This window comes from Triticum urartu, chromosome 6A (genome assembly GCF_056163025.1).
Source record: "Triticum urartu cultivar PI428250 chromosome 6A, HENAU_Tu73, whole genome shotgun sequence".
NCBI classification, from domain to species: domain Eukaryota; kingdom Viridiplantae; phylum Streptophyta; class Magnoliopsida; order Poales; family Poaceae; genus Triticum; species Triticum urartu.
Window position 1 is genome coordinate 530,943,476 of NC_141878.1, and position 7,067 is coordinate 530,950,542.

Here is a 7,067-nt window from a genome sequence, read left to right on the forward strand (position 1 = left end):
CAGTGCCACAAATATGTTGCACTATCATTATCAACTTTGCATCTTTTGGCATCAATATTATGAATATGTGTATCACTACTATTGAGATTCAGTAAACCATTTATTTTGAGTGTATGACCATAGAAGGTTTTATTCATATAAATAGAACAACAATTATTCTTTGACTTAAATGAATAACCGTATTGCAATAAACATGATCCAATCATATTCATGCTCAAGGCAAACACCAAATAACATTTATTTTAGGTTCAACATTAATCCCGAAGGTAAAGGGAGTGTGCGATGGTGATCTTATCATCCTTGGAATCATTTCCAACACACATCGTCACCTCACCCTTAACTAGTCTCTGTTTATTTTGCAACTCTTGTTTTGAGTTACTACTCTTAGCAACTGAACCAGTATCAAATACCGAGGGGTTACTATAAACACTAGTAAAATACACATCAATAACATGCATATCAAATGTAGCTTTGTTCACTTTGTCATCCTTCTTATCCACCAAGTATTTGGGGTAGTTCTGCTTCCAGTGACCATTCCCTTTGTAGTAGAAGCACTCAGTTTCAGGCTTAGGTCTAGCTTTGGGTTTCATCATGGGAGTGGCAACTTGCTTGCCATTCTTTGTTGAAGTTCCCTTTCTTTGCCTTTGCCCCTTTTTCTTGAAACTAGTGGTCTTGTTAACCATCAACACTTGATGATCTTTCTTGATTTCTACCGTCGTTGATTTTATCATCGCGAAGAGCTCGGGAATCATTTTCATCATCCCTTGCATATTATAGTTCATCATGAACTTCCAGTAACTTGGTGATAGTGACTAGAGAACTCTATCAATCACTATCTTATCTGGAAGATTAACTCCCACTTGATTCAAGTGATTGTAGTACTCAGACATTCTGAGCACATGCTCACAGGTTGGGCTATTCTCCTCCATCTTGTAGGCAAAGTACTTGTCAGAGGTCTCATACCTCTCGACTCGGGCATGAGTCTGAAATACCAATTTCAGCTCTTGGAACATCTTATATGCTCTGTGGCGTTCAAAATATTTTTGAAGTCCCAGTTCTAAGCCTCAAAGCATGGCTCACTAAACTATCAAGTAGTCATCATACCGAGCTTGCCAAACATTCATAACGTCTGCATCTGCTCCTTCAATAGATCCCTCACCTAGCGGTGCATCAAGGACATAATTCTTCTATGCAGCAATGAGGATAATCCTTAGATCATGGACCCAGTCCGCATCATTGCTACTATCATCTTTCAACTCATTTTTCTGTAGGAACATATCAAAATAACGGGGAGCTACATCGCAAGCTATTGATCTACAACATAGATATGGAAATACTATCAGGACTAAGTTCATGATAAATTAAAGTTCAGTTAATCATATTACTTAAGAACTCCCGCTTAGATAGACATCCCTCTAGTCATCTAAGTGATCACGTGATCAAAATCAACTAAACCATGTCCGATCATCACGTGAGATGGAGTAGCTTTCAATGGTGAACATCACTATGTTGATCATATCTACTATATGATTCACGCTCGACCTTTGTGTCTCAGTGTTCCAAGGCCATATCTGCATATGCTAGGCTTGTCAAGTTTAACCTGAGTATTATGTGCGTGCAAAACTGGATTGCACCCGTTGTATGTGAACGTAGAGCTTATCACACCCAATCATCATGTGGTGTCTCGGCATGATGAACTATAGCAACAGTGCATACTCAGGGAGAACACTTATACCTTGAAATTTATTGAGAGATCATCTTATAATGCTACCGCTGTACTAAGTTAAATAAGATGCATAAAAGATAAACATCACATGCAATCAAAATATGTGACATGATATGGCCATCATCATCTTGTGCCTTTGATCTCATCTCCAAAGTACTGTCATAATCCCCATCGTCACCGGCATGACACCATGATCTCAATCATCTTGAGCTTTATCAACATGTCGTCACATGGTCGTCTCGCCAACTATTGCTTTTGCAACTATTGCTATCGCATAGCGATAAGTAAAGCAATTATATGGCGCTTGCATCTTATGCAATAAAGAGACAACCATATGGCTCCTGCCAGTTGTCGATAACTTTAACAAAACATGATCATCTCATACAACAATTTATATCTCATCACGTCTTGACCATATCACATCACAACATGCCCTGCAAAAACAAGTTAGACGTCCTCTACTTTGTTGTTGCAAGTTTTACGTGGTTGCTATGGGCTTCTAGCAAGAACCGTTCTTACCTACGCATCAAAACCACAATGATTTTTCGTCAAGTGTGCTGCTTTAACCTTCCACAAGGACCGAGCGTAGTCAAACTCGATTCAACTAAAGTTGGAGAAATAGACACCCGCCAGCCACCTGTGTGCAAAGCACGTCGGTAGAACCAGTCTCATGAATGTGGTCATGTAATGTCGGTTCGGGCCGCTTTATCCAACAATACCGCCGACTCAAAGTAAGACATTGCTGGTAAGCAGTATGACTATTATTGCCCACAACTCTTTGTGTTCTACTCGTGCATATAACATCTACGCATAGACCTGGCTCGGATGCCACTATTGGGGAACGTAGTATTTCAAAAAAAATCCTACGATCACGCAAGATCTATCTAGGAGAAGCATAGCAACGAGCAGGGAGAGTGTGTCCACGTACCCTCGTAGACCGAAAGCGGAAGCGTTTAGTGATGCGGTTCATGTAGTCGAATGTCTTTGCGATCCAACCGATCCAAGTACCGAACGCACGGCACCTCCGCAATCTACACACGTTCAGCTCGGTGACGTCCCTCGAACTCTTGATCCAGTTGAGGCCAAAGGAGAGTTTCGTCAGCATGGCGGCGTGGTGACGGTGATGATGATGTTACCGGCGCACGACTTCGCCTAAGCACTATGACGATATGACCGAGGTGTTAACTGTGGAGGGGGGCGCCGCACACGGCTAGGAACAATTGATGTGTGTTCTAGGGGTGCCCTCCCCACGTATATAAAGGAGGGAGAGGGAGGGAGGCAGCCTAGGGCGCGCCCAAGTAGGAGGAATCCTACTTGGGCCCCTAGTCCAATTTGGCCCCCTTACCATATTTGGACAAGGGGGAAAGGAAGGAGGGGGAGGGGAAGGAAGTAGGAGTCCTACATCATACTTTCCTTTTCCTCCTCTCCTTTTCCTTTCTCCCCACATGGCTGGCCCTATAGGGGCGCACTAGCCCCTTGTGGGCTGGTGTGTTCCCTTACTTGGCCCATTAAGCCCATATCTTTGTCGGGGTTTGCCGGGAACCCCTTCCGGTGACCCAATACCACCCGGAACACTTCGGTGTCCGAATATAGCCTTCCAATATATGAATCGTTACCTCTCAACCATTTCGATACTCCTCTTCATGTCCGTGATCTCATCTGGGACTCCGAACAAACTTCGGTACATCAAATCACATAACTCATAATACAAATCGTCATCGAACGTTAAGCGTGCGGACACTACGGGTTTGAGAACTATGTAGACATGACCGAGACACATCCCCGGTCACTAACCAATAGCGGAACCTGGATGCTCATATTGGCTCCTACATATTCTACGAAGATCTGTATCGGTCAAACTGCATAACAACATATGTTGTTCCCTTTGTCATCGGAATGTTACTTGCCCAAGATTCGATCGTCGGTATCATCATACATAGTTCAATCTCATTACCCGCAAGTCTCTTTACTCATTTCGTAATGCATCATCCCACAACTAACTCATTAGTCACATTGCTTGCAAGGCTTATAGTGATCAGCATTACTGAGAGGGCCCAGAGATACCTCTCTGATACACGGAGTGACAAATCCTAATCTCGATCTATGCGAACTCAACAAACACCATCGGAGACACCTGTAGAGCATCTTTATAATCACCCAGTTACGTTGTGACGTTTGATAGCACACAAGGTGTTCCTCCGGTATTCGGGAGTTACATAATCTCATACTCAGAGGAACATGTATAAGTCATGATGAAAGCAATATCAATAAAACTAAATGATCATTTATGCTAAGCTATCGGATGGGTCATGTCCATCACATCATTCTCTAATGATGTGATCCCATTCATCAAATGACAACACATGTCTATGGTTAGGAAACTTAACCATCTTTGATTAACGAGCTAGTCAAGTAGAGGCATACTAGGGACACTTTGTTTGTCTATGTATTCACACATGTAATAAGTTTCCGGTTAATACAATTCTAGCATGAATAATAAACATTTATCATGATATAAGGAAATATAAATAACAACTTTATTATTGCCTCTAGGGCATATTTCCTTCAGAAATACATCATGGCTTTGAGAAGTATGTGATAAGCAAGAGCTCCCACTAAATTTGTGTATTATTAAAAATTTTGCGTTTGAATGCAAATGCACAATCGATTAGGATCATGGGTCACTCTTCCATGTCACATACAACTTGGTGGAGCGCACAAAATGAAATGAATGGATTAGTAAGCACGCATCACCAAAAACATAAGTGAATGATCATACACAGATAACGATTGAGGATAAGCATTGAGCAACACATGAAGCATAGTAAGATCAATCATACATAAGAAAAGTATCTCACACGCATGATACGTCTCCAACGTATCTATAATTTTTGATTGTTCCATGTTGTTATATTATCATTCTTAGATGTTTTACAATCATTTTATAGAAACATTATATGAGTTTTGGGACTAACCTATTGACATAGTGCCCAATGCCAGTTGCTATTTTTTTCTTGTTTTTTACTTCGTAGAATATCAATACCAAACGGAGTCCAAACGCAGCGAAACTTTTTGGAGATTTTCTCTGGACCAGAAGACACCCTGTGGGCCAAGAAAGTACCAGAGGGGAGGCCCGTGGGGAGCACAACCCACCAGGGCGCACCAGGAGCCCAGGCGCTCCCAAGGGGGTTGCGCCCCCCACGGAGCCCCATACACCGCCTATTCGCCCTACAAATTCCCAAATATTCCAAAAACCCTAGGGGAGTCGATGAAACACAATTCCAGCTGCCGCAAGTTCCAGAACCACGAGACCCAAATCTACACCAACATGGATGGGTTCATCATCCTCATTCGTGCCTCTCTAATGATGCGTGAGTAGTCCACCATAGACCTAAGGGTCCGTAGGAAGTATCTAGATGGCTTCCTCTCTCTCTTTTGATTCTCAATACAATGGTCTCTTGCAGATCTATTTGATGTAACTCTTTTTTGCAGTGTGTTTGTTGGGATCCGATGAACTTTGAGTTTATGATCAGATCTATGTCCATGAATATTATTTGAGTCTTCTTACATCTCTTATATGCATGATTATTTGTAGCCTCATATTTATTCTTCGAATTGTTGGTTCAGTTAGGCCAACTAGATCTATTTCTCTTGCCATTGTTTCGATCTTGCAGTGTTCTTTCTCAGTGACAGAAGGGGCAGAAAGACACGCATGTATCGTTGCTATTATGGATAACAAGATGGGGGTTATTCCTACATGAATATATCTCTTCTACATCATGTCATCGTTCTTATTGCATTACTCCATTTCTCCATGAACTTAATACACTAGATGCATGCTGGAAAGCGGTCGATGTGTGGAGTAATAGTAGTAGATGCAGGCATGAGTCGGTCTACTAATCTTGGACGTGATGCCTATATATTGACCATTGCCTTGGATATCATGATAATTATTTGATTTTCTATCAATTGCCCAACAGTAATTTGTTTACCCACCGTCTGCTATTTATCGAGAGAAGCCACTAGTGAAATCTACGGCCCGCGGGTCTATCCTTTATCATATTTTTCCTTGAGATCTATTTTTATTCGCTTTTATTTTCAGATCTATTATTCCAAAAACCCAATAATACTTTGCTGCATTTTTATTACTTATTTTATTTCGTGTTTTATCGAGAGCTATTTATCCAATCTACCACAATTTTATCTATCTTTTTACCATGGAGGGATTGACAACCCCTCTTACGCGTCGGGTTGCAAGTATTTGTTCTTTGTGTGCAGGTACCGTTTACATAGTGTTGCTTGGTTCTCCTACTAGATTGATACCTTGGTTTCACAACTGAGGGAAATACCTACCATAGTTGTAGCAATTTGACCTCAAACAGTCAAATCTCTGTGCGTACGTGCCATCCCATCATGAAGGATTTATAACAGAGTGGCAATCACACACTTATTACATCGAATAACTCGTAAAAGAGTACTTACTACAATAATATGGCTTAAGGCCGTCTAAATATGATAACAGGGGAAGGCTTGGAAGATAAAGCGAGTCCATCAACTCCAACGGCATAGCTGAGTGCACGATAAATGACCTAGCGCTCCTTACCCTTCGTCTAAAAAGTCTACAACATGATATGTTGCAGCCCGAAACGGGTCAGGACATGGAATATGCTGGCAAGATAACACAATAGAGCAATGAACAAGTAAATGCTATCACTACATGCATATATGGCTGGTGGAGGCTCTATGGTTATAATGTTTTTGCGAAAAGCCAATTTTCCCTACAACAAAGGAATATATTTTGTTTAACTATCATGGTAGTTGATAAACATTGAGAATGGTAACCCCATCTCAAACCCAATTAAACAGTAATTAACAACCCCACAAATTAATTTAGAGTGATGAGATCAACATGATAATTCAAGAACCAGATACTCAAGATGTCCATAACCGGGGACACGGCTAACCATGATTAGTTTGTACACTCTGCAGACGTTTGTGCACTTTTCCCCCACAAGACTTGATCTCCTCTGTTGGATTTCTCGCACTACATGGTGTTTGAGAAACGGATGACCGATACACAGTCTTTCAGAAACATTAACTCTTTACTCTAGGTGGACAGTTACACCTACTTTCCCCTACATCTGCTAGCCCACCACTGAAAGAGGTCATGCAACATACTCAGCTATGCTAGAGCCCATAATAGCTTGTGGCTGCACACGAAAGTTTCTACCATGAATAATCTTATGATCCCTTTGAGCTTGGGTGGCGAACCAAAGGACAACACTTGTATATCCCCAGGTGCCCGCAACCAATCCACCGAGATGTGTATTTAAGTAGCCAC